We start from the raw sequence: 19,543 nt of genomic DNA, 5'->3' as shown, positions 1-19,543 counted from the left end.
ATACTCACACCATTTTTTAACGCCCATTTCCACATTTACAAGCCCTTTTAAGAAACACCCACAGTCCATGATTTTTGTGTGTATTAGCCCATGGATTTGGAGCCTGGAGCACCCGAAATTTTTTGAGAGGATCTCTGTAATGAGTTGGAAAACCTTCACGTATGCTCACACCATTTTTTAAATGCCCATATCCGCATTTACTAGCCCTTTATTAAGAACCGCCAAAATTCCCCATTTTTTCATATTTATTAGCCTATGCATCTGGCGCCCAGAGCACCGAAATGTTTTTTCTCTAAAAACTTTATGAGTACCTCTATAATGAGTTGGGGTACCTTCACGTATACTCACACCATTTTTAACACCAATTTCCGCATTTACATGCCCTTTTTTTAGAACCTCCTAAATTCAACGATTTTTTGTGTGTATAAGCCCATTGATCGGCGCTCAGAGCAACCGAAATTATTTTCTCAAAAAACTTTATGAGGACCTCCGTAATGAGTTGGAAAACTTCACGTATACTCACACCACTTTTAATGCCCATTTCCGCATTTACAAGTCCTTTTTTAAGAACCGCCCAAATTCTCTAATTTTTCGCGTGTATTAGCCTATTCATCTAGCGCCCAGAGAACCCAAATTTTTTTCTCGTAAACCTTATGACGACCTGCGTAATGAGTTAAAGAGCCTTCACGTATACTCACACCAGTTTTTTAACGCTCATTTCCGTATTTACAACCCCTTTTTTAAAAACCACCCAAATTCCCTGATTTTTCATTGTATTAACCCATGGATCTAGCGCCCATTTCCGCATTTACAAGCCCTTTATTAAGAACCGCCAAATTCCTTGATTTTTCGTGTATTAGCCCATGGATCGGGCGATCGATGCACTCTGAAATTTTTTTCTCAGAAAAACTTTATGATGACCTCCGTAATGAGTTGGGGAACCTTTATGTATGCTCACAGTATCTTTTTAACGCCCATGTGCACATTTACAAGACCTTTTTTAAGAACCGCCCAAATTTTCCAAATTTTTGTGTGTATTAGCTCATGGATTTGGCTCCTGAAGCACTTGGAATTTTTTCTCAAAAACATATATTTGGAACTCCTTAATGAGCTGTGGAACCTTCACATATACTCACACCAATTTATAACGCCTATTTCTGTATTTACAATCCATATTTTAAGAACTACCCAAATTCCCCGATTTTTCGTGTGGATTAGCTCGAGGATCAGCTGCAAGCACCAAAAAAATTTCTCAAAAACTTTTTGCGGACCTCCGTAATGAGTTGGGGAACCTTCACGTATACGCACACCATTTTTAACTCCATTTTCGTATTTACAAGCCATTTTTTAAGAACAATCCAAATTCTCTGATTTTTCGTGTGTATTAGCCTATGGATGTGGCGCTCGGAGCACGAAATGTTTTTCTCAAAAAAACGTTATGAGGACCTCTCTAATGAGTTGGGGAACCTTGACGTATACTCACACTATTTTTTTAATACCCATTTCTGCATTTACATGCCCTTTTTTAAGAAACACCCAAATTCTCCTATTTTTTGTGTGTATTATACCATGGATCTGACGCCTAGAGTACTTACAATTTTTTCTTAAAAAATTTATGAGGACCTCCGTAATGAGTTAGGGTACCTGCACGTATACTCACACTATTTTTTAACTTTATTTCCACATGTACAAGCCCTTTTTTTAAGAACTGTCCAAATTCCCCAATTTTTTTTGTTTATTAGAGCATGGATCTGGCACCCGGAGCACCTGAAACTTTTTTCTCAAAAACTTTATGAAGACCTCTGTAATGAGTTGGGGGACCTTCATGTATACTTAACACCATTTTTAATGCCAATTTCCGCATTAACAAGCTCTTTTTCAAAAACTGCCCAAATTCTTCGATTTTTCATGTGTATTAGCCAATTGATCTGGCGCCCGCAGAACCTAATTTTTTTTCTCAAAAGCTTTATGAGGACCTCCGTAATGAGTTGGGGAACCTTCACGTATACTCACACTATTTCTAACGTCATTATCGCATTTACAAGACCCTTTTTAACAACCGCCCATTTTTTTTATTTTTCGTGTGTATTAGCTCATGGATCTGGCGCCTGAAGCACCCAAAATATTTTTCTCAAAAAACATTACGAGAACCTCCATAATAAGTTGGGGACCTTCAAGTATACTCACACAATTATTTTAACGTCATTTCTATTTTTACAAACCCTTTTTTAAGAACCTCCCAAATTCCCTGATTTTACGTGTGTATTAGCTCATCGATCAGACGCCCAGTGCACCCAAACTTTTTTTTCTCAAAAAACTTTATGAGGACCTCTGGAGTGAGTAGAGGAACCTTCACGTTTACTTATACAATTTTTTGAACGGCTGTTTTCGCATATACAAGTTCTTTTTTAAGAACCGCCCGAATTTCCCGATTTTTCGTGTGTTACCTATGGATTTGGAGCTCGGAGCACAAGAAACTTTTTTCTCAAAAACTTTATAAGGACCTCCATAATGAGTTAGGGAGCCTTCACGTATACTCACACCATTTTTTTAACGCCCATTTCCGCATTTACAAGCCCTTTTTTAAAAATCGCCCAAATTCCCCAATTTTTTCTTTATGTATTGGCCCATGGATCTCTCGCCTAGCGCACCTGAAATTTTTTTCTCCAAAAACTTTATGTGGACCTCTGTAATAAGTTGGGGAACCTTCACATTTACGCACATCAATTTTTTAACGCAATTTTCGCATTTATAAGCCCTTTTTTAAAAACCACCCAAATCCCCTGATTTTTTGTGTTTATTAGCACATGGTCTGGCACCCGGAGCACCTGGATTTTTTTCTCAAAAAACTTTATAAGGACCTCCAGAATGATTGGGGAACTTTCACGTATATTCACACTATTTTTAACGCCTTTTTTCACATTTACAAGCCCTTTTTTAAAAACCGCCCGAATTCCTTGATTTTTCGTGTGTGCCCTGGATCTAGCACCCAGAGCACTCAAAAGAATTTTCTCAAAAAACTTTATGAGGACCTTCGTAATGAGTTGGGAACCCTCACGTATACTTACATAATTTTTAAAGTCTATTTCCACATTTACAATCCCTTTTTTAAGAACTGCCCAAATTCCCTGATTTTTCGTGTGTTAATGCCCATGGATCAGGCACCCGAAGCACCCAAAACAAATTTCTAAAAAACCTTTATGAGGACATTCGTAATGAGTTGAGGACCTTCACGTATACTCACCCCATTTTTAACATCATTTCCGCATTTTCATGCCCTTTTTTAAGAACTACCCAAATTTCCTGATTCTTCATGTGTATTAGGCCATGGATCAAGCACCCGAAGCCCCCGAATTTTTTTCTCAAAACATTTTATGAGTACCTTAATAATGAGTTGGGGAACCTGCACGTATACTTACACCATTTTTAACGCCCTTTTTCACATTTACAAGCCTTTTTTTAAGAACCTTTTAAATTCCCTGATTTTTCGTATGTATTATTAGTCCATTGATCTGGACCCCAAAGCACATAGAATTGTTTTCTCAAAAAATTTATGAGGACCTCTGTAATGAGTTGGGGAACCTTCACGTACACTCACACCATTTTTAACACCCATTTTCGCATTTACAAGTCCTTTTTTAAGAACTGCGCAAATTCCCCGATTTTTCTTGTGTATTAGCGCATGTATCTGGTGCCCGGAGCATCCTCAATATCGCGTTGGGGAACCTTATCATATATACTCACACCATTTTTTCAACACCCATTTCAGCTTTTACAAACCCTCTTTTAAGGACCGTCCAAATTCTCAGATATTTCGTGTGTATTAGCTCATGGATCAGGCGTCAGAGCACCAAAAATATTTTTCTCAAAATATTTTATGACGACCTCCATAATGAGTTGGGAACCTTCACGTATACTCAGACCCTTTTAAACGCCCATTTCTGCATTTACAATCCCTTTTTTTAAGAACCACCAAATTCCTCGATTTCTCGTGTATATTTGCCCATGGATATGGTGCTTGGACTACCCAAATTATTTTTCCTCAAAAAACTTTAAAAGAACCTCCGTAATGAGTTGGGAACCTTCATGTATACTCACACTATCTTTAACGATCATTTCCTCATTTACAAGCCCTTTTTTAACAACCACCAAAATTTCCCAATTTTTCGTGTGTATTAGCAATGGATCTGGCGTTCAGAATTTTTTTCGTAAAAAACTTTATGACGACCTTTGTAATGAGCTAGAGAACCTTCACGTATACTCACACCATTTTTAACGCTCATTTCCGCATTTACAAACCCTTGTTTTAAGAATCTTTTAAATTCCCCGATTATTCATATGTTAAGCATGTGGATCAGGCGCCCAAAGCACCCAAAAATTTTTTCTTAAAAACTTTATGAGAACCTCCATAATGAGTTGGGGAACCTTCACGTATACTCACACCATTTTTAACGTCGTTTCTGCATTAACAAGCCCTTTTTTAAGAAACACCCAAATTTGTTGATTTTTTGTGTCTATAGCCAATCGATTTGGCACACGGAGAACCTGAAATTTTGTTCTCAAAATTATTTATGAGGAACTCCATAATGAGTTGGGAAACTTTTACGTATATTCACTCCATTTTTTATCGCCCATTTCCGCATTTACATGCCCTTTTTTAAGAACTGCCAAAATTCCCTAATTTTTCGTGTTTATTAGCCCATGGATCTGGCGCCTAGAGCACCCAAAAATTTTTTCTCAAAAAATGGTATGAGGACCTCCGTAATATGTTGGAACCTTCACGTATACTCACACCATTTTTGAACTCTCATTTCTGTATCTACAAGCCCCTTTTTAAGAATCGCCCAAATTTCACGATTTTTCATGTGTATTAGCCCATAGATTTAGGGCCCGAAACACCCAAATTTTTTTCTAAAAAACTTTATGAGGACCTCCACAATTAGTTGGGGAACCTTCACATATACTCACACCATTTTTAATGCCCATTTCACCATTTACAAGCCCTTTTCTAAGAACCACCAAAATTTCTCAATTTTTCGTGTGTATTAGCCGAGGATCGAGTGCCCGAAGCATCAGAGGTTTTTTTGTCAAAAATCTGTATGAGGACCTCCGTAATGAGTTGGGTAACCTTCTCGTATACTCACACCATTTTGTAACGCTTATTTCCGCATTTACAGACCCTTTTTTAAAAATTGCACAAATTCACCAATTTTTCGTGTATATTAGCACATGGATCTGACGTCTAGAGCACTCGCAATTTTTTTCTCAAAAAATTTTGTTAGGACCTCCATAATGAGTTAGGAGCTTTCACTTATACTCACAATATTTTTTAACACCCATTTCCACATTTACAAACCTTTTTTTAAGAACCACCCAAATTCCCCGATTTTTCTTATGTATTAGCACATGGATCTGGCGCCTGGAGCACCCAAATTTTTTTCTTCAAAAAACATTATGAGAACCTCTGTAATGAGTTGGGAAACTTCACGTATGCTCACACCATTTTTTGAGGCCCATTTCCTCATTTACAAGCTCTTTTTAAGAACCACCCAAATTCATGAATTTTTCGTTTGTATTAGTACATGGATCTGGCACCCGGAGCACCAGAATTGTTTTTCTCAAAAACATTATGAGGACCTCCTTAATGAGTTGGGGAACCTTCATGTATATTCAGACAATTTTTTAATGCCCATTTTCGCATTTACAAGACATTTTTTAAAAACCGCCTAAATTTCCCGATTTTTCGTGTGTATAGCCCATGAATATGACACTCGGAGAACCCAAAATATTTTTCTCAAAAAAGTTTATGAGGACCTCCGTAATTAGTTGTGGACCCTTCACGTATACTCACCTCATTTTTTAACGCCCATTTCCGCATTTACAAGTCCTTTTTAAGAACCACCAATATTCCCTAATTTTTCGTGTGTATTAGCCTATGGATCTATTTCCCAGAAAACCCGAAATTGTTTTCTCAAAAAAATTTATGAGGAACTCCGTAATGAGTTGGTGAACCTTCACGTATACTCACACTATTTTTTCAACCCTCATTTCCGCATTTATATGCCCTTTTTTATGAACCGCCCAAAGCACCTGAATTTTTTTTCTTAAAAATCTTTATGAGGACCTCCGTAATGAGTTGGGGAACCTTCTCTTAAACACCATTTTTTAACACACATTTTCTCATTTACAAGCCCTTTTTGAAGAACCGTCCAAATTCCCAGTTTTTCATGTGTATTAGCCTATAGATTTGGTGCCCGGAGCACCTAGATTTTTTTCTTCAAAAATATTATGAGAACCTCCATAATGAGTTGGGAACCTTCACGTATACTCACTCCATTTTTAACACCCATTTCCGCATTTACAAGCCCTTTTTTAAGAACCGCCCAAATTCCCCAATTTTTCGTGTGTATTAACACATAGATATGCCGAGTGCCCGAGCGTTTCTCTCAAAAATCTTCATGAAGACCTCCATAATGAGTTGTGAACCTTCATGTATACTCACACCATTATTTTAACGCCCATTTCCTTATTTACATGATTTTTTTTAAGAACCACCAAAATTTCCTAATTTTTTGTGTGTATTAGCCCATAAATCTGGCGCCCGGAGCACCCGGAATTTTTTTCTAAAACAACTTTATGAGGACCTTTGTAATGAGTTGGGGAACCTTCACGTATACTCACACAATTTTTAAGGCCCATATCCGTATTTACAAGTCCTTTTTTAAGAACCGCCCAAATTTTCTGATTTTTCATGTGTATTAGCCAATGGATAAGGCGCCTGGAGCACCTGCAATTTTTTCTCTCATAAAACATTATGATGACCTCCGTAATGAGTTGGGGAACCATGACGTATACTCACACCATTTTTTTAACCCCTATTTCCGCATTTACATTCCCTTTTTTAAGAACTACCCAAATTCCTTAATTTTTTGTGTGTATTAACCCATGGATATAGCTCCCGAAGCACCCGAAATTGTTTTTCTAAAAAATCTTTAAGAGGACCTCCGTAATGAGTTGAGAATCTTCTCGTATACTCACACCAATTTTTTTAACTCCCATTTCCGCATTTACAAGGCCTTTTTAAGAATCGCCAAAATTCCCAATTTTTCGTGTGTATTAGTACATGGATCTAGCGCCCGGAGCACCAGTTTTTTTTTTCTTAAAAAATATTATGGGACCTCCATAATGAGTTGGGAACCTTCATGTATACTCACACCATTTTTTAACACCCATTTTCGTATTTACAAGCCCTTTTTTAAGAACCGCCCGAATTCTCCGATTTTTCGTGTGTATTAGCACATAGATATACCGCCTGGAGCACCCGAAAGCTTTTCACAAAAATCTTTATGAAGACCTTTGTACTGAGTTGAGAACTTTCACGTATACTCACACCATTTTTTTTAACGCCCATTTCCTCATTTACAAGACTATTTTTAAGAATCGCCCAAATTTCCTGATTTTTCGTGTTTATTAGTCCATGGATTTGGCGCTCAGAGCCCCCAGAGTGTTTTTCTCAAAAACTTTATGAGGATCTCCATAATGAGTTGGGAAAACTTCACGTATACTCACACTATTTTTAAGGCCCATTTCCGCATTTACAATCCCTTTTTTAAGAACCACCCGAATTCCCCAATTTTTCGTGTGTTATCAAATGGATCTGGTGCCCGGAGCATGTGAAATTTTTTTTCTCAAAAACTTTATGAGGACCTCCGTAATGATTTGGGGAACCTTCACGTATACTCATACCATTTTTTTAACGCTCATTTCTGCATTTACAAGTCCTTTATTAAGAACCACTCAAATTCATCAATTTTTCGTGTGTAGCCCATGGATCTGGCACCGAGAGCACCCAAAAAGTTTTTCTCATAAAACTTTATTAGGACCTCCGTAATGAGTTGGGAAACTTTCATGTATACTCACACCATTTTCTTAACGCCCATTTCCATATTTCAAGCCCTTTTCTAAGAACCGCCCAAATTTCTCGATTTTGTGTGTGTATTATCCCATGGATCTGGCGCCCAGAGCATCACGATGTTTCTGCAACGACGACCACGATAACGACACATGCCTTTGGAGGCCAGAGGTCTTTATTGCTGGTCGGCAAGCGTATTATGGTGGGGGCATACATCGCTTCTATCCCCAAATTTTAACTTAGAGGCGTTCATTCATAATCTTGCACACGGTACTGCACCACAACATTACATGCGGATCCTGGACGTATAATGGGCACCATTTCCCCCGACCACCATACGTCGTTCACCACAACATGTCGAGTCGGCAACATGTGAATACTCAACCTATTCAAAAATCAAAAGGGAGTGAACATTAGGCCTCACTTCATGTATAACAATGTTTTGTTGGGAAACCATACTATTTTAATTGTCTTTTTCTAGGTTTGAACCTACATTGTGGAGGTCAAAAAATAGTAGAAGCTAAACCAACAAGGCAATTATCATGTAATTATTTAATAAACATTTTTTATTATTTATTTTGTCCGCTAATAGTAAGTACCTCGTTTGCTACAATTGATTATTCAATATTAAAATGCGCATTCACATACGCATTACCAAGGTATTTCGAACTCAAAATCAATTTTTTTTCATTAGATTTTTACAAAAAAGGAATAAAATTCCTCAGCCAAATTGGGGGAAATTCAAAATTTGATGGGTTAAAAGGCATTTATGAGAAAATTTGCTTGGTCAAACTGCCTTATGGTTGTTTGGTCGAATAAATATCGAGAAAATACCCAAATTAAAAAAAAATCGCCCTAAATGGACATTCGAGACCAAAGTTATGAGCATTTTAAGTTTCACCATTTTACAACTACTTTTTCTAGTTCCACTCCTTAATTTGGTTTGCCTTTTTATCTTATTAAATTTTCATTTATATAGAAGAATAGTTATATCAAAATTTTGTTTTGATTAATTTTTTTTATTTTAAATTTAAAAGCCTGGCTCGTAAACCTTATTTATTAATATAATTAAAAATTGAGTATATGTATTAATAGCGACCATGATTTGCTAGTTCTTGCTAATTTATTTACATATTTTTATGTTAAATAATTATAAATAAAATTCATGTGTGGGTTTTTTTTTTTTTTGGAAAATAAAAACATTTTATCATCCAAGTATTATTTACAACACTATATTTTCCAACGATGTTAGAATAGAAATAAAAACCACTGAATTGGGCATCCCCACCTTCAGCGATATTTGCCTATACTACTAAACTCTTCGACTTATCTTATAGTTCTAGAATTCTTTTATGGATAGAAGCTCAGCTGCCTCAGACAATTTTGGACGCGTGGAAACATCGAGCCTCGATGAAACACTTCCTGATGTCTGATTATCGCTTTTGGTTCCCTTTGAACTTTTTGGAACCACCTCTTGTTCCTTTCTTCCCATACATGGTATACACAACTAGCTAACACTTCAACCTTGGAATTTTTCCCTTTTGCATTAATAATTTCTCAGCTAATCTCTTCACTCCATCCTTTAGGGGGCTTTTGTATTCCTTCCCACTTCAATAAGTTGCCCCATACTTCTGCTACAACTGAACATTCAAAGAAGATATGAGAAATGTTTTCATCAGCATTCCCACAAAGGCAACAACGAACCTCTCGGTTGATGCCCCATCAATGCAATTTGTTCCTTGTATACAACTTCCCATGTATGGCGAGAAGAAGAATAAACTTCCATTTTCCATCCCCGTGTTATTGCATATCAACCTTCGACAATCCACTTTATCGAAGGTTGTTCTCATCACATGATGCATCTTCTTATCTGGAATTTGTCTAGCTGTGTGAACTCCTCCATTGTATATCGAGCTTCTTCAATATAATTCCTAGCCTTCAATATCTTTTGTACCACCCAGGACGCTTGCTTTGCTTGCACTTCATTGATTGATTTCCCTTGTATATAGTAGATGTGCACCCACTTCACCCATAATTTATCATTTTTTATTACACAGATTCCACATGCAAAGACTTACAAATATCATCTTTGTTCCACACCGTAATATTACTAAAATTTAACCCCCTGCTGACTTAGGTTTGCAAATGGTATCCCAAGCAAGGAGTGCTTTCTTTGATACTTCTTCCTTTCCTGTCCATAAGAAGCTTCTACATATGGAGTCAATGAGCTTGACAATCTTCTTTGGTAGCACAAAAACTTGAGCCTAGAAAGTTTGTAAGGAGAATAAGATTGTTTTTATCAATTGCATCCTACTTGCATATGATAGGAACTTAGTTGTCTAGCTTGTAATTCTACTTACTATTTTGTCGATTAATGGTTGGCATTGATTAATGGCTGGTCTTTTGGTGCTTAGTGGAACTCCAAGATATCTAAAGGGTAGATTTCCTTTATAAAAGCATAGATTCTCCGGTATTTGTCCTTTCACCATAGGTTGCACCCCTCCAAAATAATTGGAGCTCTTGCTCACATTAGCGGCCAGTCCATAAGCATTGAGAATCCTAGAAGCATTGGTAAACCATCTTGACAGATTGTACCTCTCGTTTGCAAAAAAGTAATTGATCATCGGCAAATCGCAATTGGACTATTTTGAGCTTTGCACATCTAGGGTGGAATTTGAATTCTTTCATAGGTGTCATAGTTTTCAAGCTCCTGCAAAGATACTCCATAGCTATCACGAATAATCAAGGGGACATTGTGTCCCTTTTCCTTAAACTCCTTTTGGCATCAAATGGCTTCGTTTGTTTACCATTGATCACTATTGAGTAGGACACAGTTCTGAGACATGTCATTGTCCACTTTATGAACTGTGCGGGAAAGCTTAGCTGGACCATTATCTGCTCTAAGTAATCCCACTCAAGTGAGTCATATGCCTTCTGCATATCGATCTTCAGCATACATCTTGGCGAAATTCCTTTCCTTCCATAGCCCTTTACCAACTCATGAGTCAGTAAGATATTATCTTGGATGAACCTTCCTGGTAAAAATGCAACTTGACTATTATCCACTAAGTAATCCATCACCTTTTGCAATCTCCCAGTGATTACCTTAGATATGATTTTGTACAGAACACTGTAACGTGAGATGGGTCTGTATTCTCCAATGGTATTAGGATGTTGGACTTTGGGTATCAGTATTATAGATGTACAATTCATAGCTTTGAACATCTCGGTTATACTGAAAAACGCTTGTGTTGCCTGTATTATATCTTTGCCTATTATTGGCCATGCCTTTATAAAGAAAAGGGCATTGTATCCATATCTCCAGGTGACTTCTGATCATTGATCTCTTTTAGCGCTGATATTATCTCCTCCTTCGTGACTGGTGCTATTAGCTCCAACTGTTGTGTTCTTGTTAGTCTTGGTCCACTGCTCATTATATCTCTCCTTACTACTGATAACGCATGGTTTGATGATCCTAGAAATTGCCTATAAAATTTAATGGTTTTTGCTTCAATGTCTTCTGCAATGTCAATTGTATCTCTTGAATAGGTAGTCAACTTCCTAATTTGATTGCGTTCTTGTCTATTCTTCATGCAAGAAAAATATAATCTTAGAATAAAATAATCTATAAACACTATTTTTTTTTTGCAAAAAGAAATTAAAACCTTAATTCCCAAACAAAATTCAAACTATAGATCCAATACATTTTGATGGTATTAAAGGAAGCTGAAAAACTTACAGTAGACATGAAATAGAACAATGAATCAGCAACAACAGGTGTTTACAAGTTGCTTTTATTGAGAATCAACAACTAGTAGTACATCAATGGCTGCACAGAAGCAATGTTCGTATAGCCACCACTATACTATATGATGCTGGCTACGCAAGCATTGGTTCAGCACAGCCACGAATGTACTCGTTGATTCATATAGTATGATGGTGGCTATGCAAGCATTGCATCCGTAGTCCTTCTGTTCCGACATCACTCTTGCATCTGAGCAGCTTGTCATGTATACTGAAAAACACACAAACAATGTGGTATCTGTAGCCTCTTTACACTGTCCAAATAGTTGCCTTCCATTGAGGCTCACAATAGCAAGCACATCTGATCAGCGATCAAAGTAATCAACAAAACCATAGGATGACTTGTCCTTCCTTATGAGATTGTATCCCTCAAGGGGACCACGAGTGCTAGAGAAAACCTCTTGAACAAGTAGTTTCGTTACTTGTGGGTTGATGTTTCCAACATACATGCACATTCCAGCAAGTATGCATGTATGTTTAAAACATTAACTAACAAGTCACATAACCACTTGTTCAAGAGGTTTTCTCTAGCACCTGTGGTCCCCTTGAGGGATACAAGCTCATAAGGAAGGACAAATCCTCTTATGGCTTTGTGGATTACTCTGATTGCCCTCAATAGAAGGCAATTGTTTGGATAGTGTATAATAAGTTTGAGTGACATTGAACTATATATAAAGATGACCTTTCATATCGTATAGTTCATTTGGAAAAATAATAAATTGCATTCCTAAATTATTTTGGAAAACAAATATATATTGACAATATGAAATATACATAGAGATGGACTACCATATTTCCTAGTTCATTGGGAAACTAATTAATGGCATTCCTAATTTGTGTTGGAATGAGATGTAATGACCATATTAAATATACATACACATGACCTACCATATTTCCTAGTTCATTTGGAAACATAATAAGTTTTATTCCAAATTTTCTTTAGAATCAGATTTTAGATATAGTTGTTATTTACTTACCTATATGAGTTAAATCCTTATAATTAAACCTTTTGTTTTGGGAAAATAGTTGTGGAAGGAAGTAAATGAAATACAATAAAAGTTAATTAATTATATAAATTGTATTAGATCACTAGAAAATTAAATAGATTTGTCATAGAAATATGTGATTCTTTTTTCACATGATAATCAAATGAATGATGATTAGTGAATTAGTTTAATATTAAATGTCAATTTAAAACTAGTTTGGCCAAACTTTTGAAAGAATCTAGGGGTCTTATATGTCCCCCAAGTTTATGATTTAAGTTGATATATCCCTCGCTAAAAAGTGATTCATATATACCCATATTGTTACATAAATAACCCGGATTTACCCTTTTTGTCTAATGGGTTTAATTTATTTATTTTTTGATATTTTATTAAAAAATAACAATCCATATATATAGGGTTATATTTTATCCTTCTCACTGTGAATCTGTTTACATCTTTGATTCAACGACTAATTTTGGTTTATTATTTTGATGGTCAATTTATTTTTTCACCCATTGTCTTGTAAAATTTATCATAGATGCCCCAATATTATTTTTTTCATACAAAAAAATAAATTACAACATAGCCACAAAAAAATAATTTAAAATTATTTTTTTACTTTATTCTTATGCTTCATTCACACTTTTTTATTTGTATTTCTCATATGTTCACACTAAAGAAAAAAAAATAAGAATAAGAAACTCAAATAATGAAAAGCAAATAGATCTACTAGGAGATGTTGAAAACTCAAATTCGTCATGTCTTGGTGTCTGACATTGTTGTTTTAATTTTTCCTTGTATTTTTATTTTGGTAATTTGTTTGCTGCCCCAAACATTGGTTGTGCTTGAATTAGATTGTCTCCTCTAGGTTCAAATAGAAGGGGAAGTTTAGATTTGGATTTTCTTCTGCTATTGCCCTGTAGTGCACCTTTGTTTGTGCTTGCCTTTCGCAAAAAGATTTTTCATTTCATTTAGTTAAAATGTAAAATAAAATAAAAATAATATATATATATATATATCTATATAGTTGATCAATTCTTAAACTCAATCTTTTTAATTCAACTCCGGCTTACATTAGTGATTCTTCCAGTGAGGCATACCCAAGTAGAGACTTCCTTGAAGGCTAAGGTTTTCAATTTGCAACTTCTGCAAAAAAGAATTCTCTACTTCACATGCACTAGGGGGACACCTATACACTCACAAACAAGAGTGGGCATTAGCTAAACGGCGAGATGGACTTGAAGATGTTGTTTCACCTTTTGTCCCTCTCAATATCATCCTTACTATAATCCCTACTCAAATTTCAACTCACACATGCTATTTCACAATCTTTTTACTATTCAATCATCATTTGGTATTTGGAGAGATTCTTCCATGATTCATAAGTCTATTTCCTATCAGACATGATCATTTTCTTCAGGCAACAATTATTGTGAAAAACTTCATTGTATTTACGAGCTATAACAGTTTTCCCACATCAATGATTGGACTAAAGCTACGAAATTTAGTAGATGTGTATTATTTAAATTTGGATTTATTTATGGCTCAATCATTTTTTTTCATCGCAAACTTAGTGTTTAAAACAAAGTGGTGAACATTAGAAGTTCAAGAATCAATAACATTAACATTACTAGAGTAATTTTTTTATGACATTAACATTGCTATAATAGTGAAAATAATAGATTATTATTATATAAATCATTTATGTAAGATATGAATGTTAGAGTGTAAGCTAAATGTTGATCAATGAGATGATATATATTGTAATTTGTTGTCTCTTAAAAATATTTGGATAGGAAAAAAATTGTTCTTGTATGTATCAAACATATATAGAAATGACATCCACTACTTAAAAAGAATTTGTATTACTAAATTTAATGAGATGATTTTTAACCTATACATATACAAATTATGATCAATCTTGCAATTGTTTCTTCATTAAGAAAACTTCAGATAAATACAACATAATCATAGAAAAAATAATCTCTAAACCCTTAAAATTTCTTCATGTGAAAGGAAAAATTGACGCTCGACAAATAGGACAATCCCTCTTCCTCAACAGCCAGTGTTTGATGTAGTTGGCGTGATATTCATGTCCGCAACAAAGTGCCCCAATGGTCTCTTCATGCTTATATTATGCCTGACAAATGACACAAATATCTGTTGATAAAGGGAAGATAGTATACCAAGCATGTCCCAGCAGCCAGGTTTGGTCCTCCGGACAGCAACCCGGCCGGTATACACCCCACAGAGGAAATTGGGTTGTGAGGTGAGTAACTATATTCAACAATCATTTTTTCATCTTGGCGCCTATCCATTCTTTTTTGGGGTGTATAAAGCCACGGAGCGATTCAGGCATCTATCTTATTGTATTGACGCAATTGGAGAACGGTTGCGAGCTCAAACGAATAGAGTTCAAGCTGAAAGTGTTTCAAAATAGAAAGCTCCTAATGTCTTTTCTCTCTTTCGGTCGAGTGAGTCACGTGCGTTCAAGTTAAAGCTAAAGAAGAGATAGTAACTCGACCTACGCAGAGGTTTGAAATTCTCTTTCAATTGAGCTGATCACCTCTCTTCGCTAGTTAGAGTTGTGCTCGTCCTCTTCAATTTTGTGGGATTATTATGTTTTTAGGTGCAACAACATGATGAGTTCTTATTTTGACATACCTCATTGTTACTTCCTCATCTTGAAGAAGATGTGAAGTCCCACCTCTTGTCACCAGAAAGGGGTTGATTGTTAACGGAGAATAATATGGAGGATCTCCCCAATTTTGTGAGGATGGATCTTGAAGATTGTCTACTAAAGCAATTGTCCTTAAGAGAATATTTATTGAATCATGATTACTCATGTTAGTTATAACAACACCAAAAGAATGAGTAGGTGAGTTACTCATTGTTCAATAACACTGATTTAAAGAACAAATTAAACAAAAACTAGAAATGCTTTTGAGTTCTTGTAAGGAAAATTAGCAGCAGAAATAATGTATAATAGGTTTGACTGACACTGAACTCGTAGTAATTGTGTGGTGTAATCATGCTCTACAAATCAATTCTTCTTTGTTAAATTAGTTTCAATATGTACCAATACTTAAGAGAAGTCTAGTATCATGTTAATATCAACTGATATATGTAATCTGAATGTTAGGAACACACTTTTGTATCAGCCCTCCCTACGTGTTACGCCGCAAGCCTACACCCTAGACGTGGCCGGCACTTGAGAACCATCACTGGTCCCCAAGCAAACCCTTGGCCTAGCTGACTACCTAGCGGAAGACTTGCTCAAGCAAAATGGGAACTCCAAGTGGAAATATTAACTCAAATTGTCTCAACAATAACTCAACTCAGTAAATGTCTGAAATGCTTAGTTAAACATAAGTAAGTGACTCAAAGTCTCAAAACATCAACAAGAGAAATAGTGAAAGACTACACAACTACTAACTATCTCTGAAGCCTCTAAATACTATGATAGATGTCGAGATAAGACCCTCAACAACTTAACAAAATAGAAATAATAATGTAAAGCCCTCCAGAAAGTAAGAAGGCTCACCAAAGCTAGGTGGAGTGTAAATGGTATCAAAGAAGCACATGTTGGTGACCTTGAACTCTTGTATCTACCTCATAAATATGATGTAGGTCGAATGAAATCAGTACATTGAATGTTTGAGCATGTAATGGAAAACTGGAACATAGATAATTGAGCTGATAACATGGGAAACAATACTCACCTCAACTGAACTCCTATATGAAAGCAACAATAAGAGATGCAATATTTAAAGTTTTTAAAACGGTAGATATCAACTCAAAATGTATAAATATATAATAACATACTATTTACTCTTATTTGGGAGATTTTCTAAACGAAAACCATCACTATGATCTATGTGATGATACAACATCTCACCCACACTACCAAAATTGTTCTATACCTTTTCGGGGTACAGAACACCTCAACCGAGTTGATCCACTACGCTATGCTTAAAAGAAACAAGGAGTCATCTAAAAAGTATGATCATTTACCCAAGTTGGCTCATGTTTTATGGGGAATGTGAGTTGTATGAACTCATCTCATATATGTGCTCAATACTACTCCCAATAATATATGAACTCATGCTCAAATGTATAAAACATAAATCTTTCTCAATTTGAGGTAAGTACTCAAAATATCCTCTTAAAAGAGGTAATACTTTGAAACGTCTTTGAACTCATAAACTCATTTAGAAATCAGTGTTTCCCTTATACTATTTTTCAATCATGAATAAAACTCTTCTCATTCACATATTTACTTTCTCAAGACATAGTTCAAAACTATATTTAATTGCAAAAGAATTCTCAAAATGACTCAAAAGAATCTCTTGAACTTTCCTCTTTACTTTAATTCGAAATGTAATTTAATACATGTGATTAGGACATGTAGGATCTATAAAGTATTAATGAATACTTTAAGAGTTAATATTGAGAAAAGAATGTAGACACAATTCGAAAGAACACACACGAATGGAATGACGCAAAGGAAAAGGACCAGGCGACCTTGGGGTACTGAGTGGTGCAGGGCGCCTGGCCCTTAACTACTTACAGGAGTTTGGGTCGCGATGTTGGCATAGCACGCCAAGCCCCAAACTATTGACCAGTATTTCTGGCGTTATGGTGGCGCGTTGCCCACCCCCGTACCTAGAATTCTAACGATTGTTTCTACTTAATTTCGGGTCCTAACTCATCTAGAATCGAGTGATTTCTTGTAAACTCTTTTTGATTCACAAATCCAACACGAATTCATAGAAATTACACAAAATTCAATAATCACAACTCATGCTCAAAATCCTCAACCCAAGAAACTAAGGAACTTCCATTTTTGAAGAATGAAATAACAATCAAGAACCAATCAAGAATATCTTAATATAACAATTTCAGGGATGAATTGTGGATGAACGGTGTGAGAAAGAATGAGTATGTCACTATGGGAAACCTCACATACCTGGGAAGAAAGATGTTCTTGGTGAATTCCACAAATCTTGAAGGACGCTTGAACTTTGTCCGTTTTTCTCCTCTTGAAATCTTGCTCTAAATCCCTAAGTGTTTTGAAACGTGAATATGTGATTATAATCTGACTAAACCCTTATTTGGGTCAGGAAAAATGTGCTAAGACAAGTGGGAAAAAATAATATCCTTTCCTAAAATGAATGGAATACCTTAAATGGAGATGATTCACTCAAACAACCATAACTTTTTACTTGGAGTTTGGAATTTAGCGAACTTGGCGGCGTTGGAAAGAGGACTTAAAAGAAATTGTATTTGATAGCTCATAGGCCACCTAATTCTTTATGTGCTAAAAGATATGGTCGTTTGAAGTTGCCCAAAACTAAAAACTGAAGGGTGACATACATGAATATCTATTTAGCTCTTTCAAAGTCTGAGGTGTTACAATATCTCCCTCTTGGGAACATTTGTCCTCGAATGAGATCACACTAAGCAAAACAGGAGTGGGAGGCATCTAACAACCAAACTCAAGCACACAATATGCAATTAACATAACTTAACATATCAACTTGAAGAGTACTTTACAAAGGGTTAGTACCTTGGTCTGGAACTGGTCCGTAAAGAAAGAGATGAGAGTATGACTTCTTCATATCCTTCTCAGCTTCCCAAGTAGCTTCCTCAACAAATTGGTTTCTCTATAAGACCTTCACTGATGCAGCTTTCTTGGTTCTCAACTTGCGAACCTGACGATCAATAATCTGAATAGGCATCTCCCCATATGATAGGCTATCCTTGATACCAATATTTTTAGTAGGCACAATAAGTGAAGGATTGTCCAAACACTTATTAGCATGGATACATGGAATACCAGATGAACTGCTACTAATTCTGAAGGTAGCTCTAACTCATAAGCTACATTGCCAACTCTCTTGGATATCTTGTAAGGACTAATGTACCCATGACACCCTTCATAGGTGAAACCTTCAAGTAGACCCAGTCATCAACCTGAAATTCTAAGTCCTTTCTCCTAACATCCGTGTAGGATTTTTGACGACTTTGCGTTGTTTTCAGCCCTTCCTGAATAATTTTCACCCTCTCCATGGCTTGATGAACAAAGTCTTGCCCTATCAACTCGTCTTCACTAACCTCAAACCAACCAATGGGAGATCTATTCCTTCGCCCATAAAGAGCCTCATAAGGGGCCATTTGAATGTTGGAGTGATAACTATTATTGTAAGCAAACTCTATGAGAGGCAAGTGGTCATCCCAATTACCTTTGAAATCTATGATGCATGCCATCAATATATCCTCTAAGGTCTGAATTGTGCGCTTTGCTTGGCCATCAGTCTAAGGATGAAAAACAGTACTAAGGTTCACCTTGGAACCCAAACCTTTCTAGAAAGACTTCCAAAATTGAGAGGTGAATTATGCACCTCTATCTGGATGATAGACACAAGAACTCCATGAAAACTAACTATCTCTTGAATATACAATCTGACATAATCCTCAGTTGAATTTGTAGTCTTTACTGAAAAGAAATGCTCTAATTTACTCATCTGCTCTACGATCACCCAAATCGAATCATGTTGCCTGTGAGATCGCGGTAAGCCAGTAATGAAATCCATTTATAAGCCAGCCAGTAATGAAATCCATATTAATCATCCCCCACTTCCATTCCAAAAGAGCTATGTTCTGAGCCACACCATTGGGCCTTTGGTGCTCTACCTTGACTTGTTGGCAATTCGGGCACTTAGAAACGAACGCTGCAATTCACCTCTTCAAACTACTCCACCAATAGACTTCTCTCAAGTCATGATACATCTTTGTGGAACCAGGATGGATCGAGTATCTTGAACTATGAGCCTCTACC

This window comes from Solanum stenotomum, chromosome 4 (assembly GCF_019186545.1).
Source record: "Solanum stenotomum isolate F172 chromosome 4, ASM1918654v1, whole genome shotgun sequence".
Classification (NCBI taxonomy): Eukaryota; Viridiplantae; Streptophyta; class Magnoliopsida; order Solanales; family Solanaceae; genus Solanum; species Solanum stenotomum.
Note: the sequence above shows the minus strand (reverse complement) of the source record.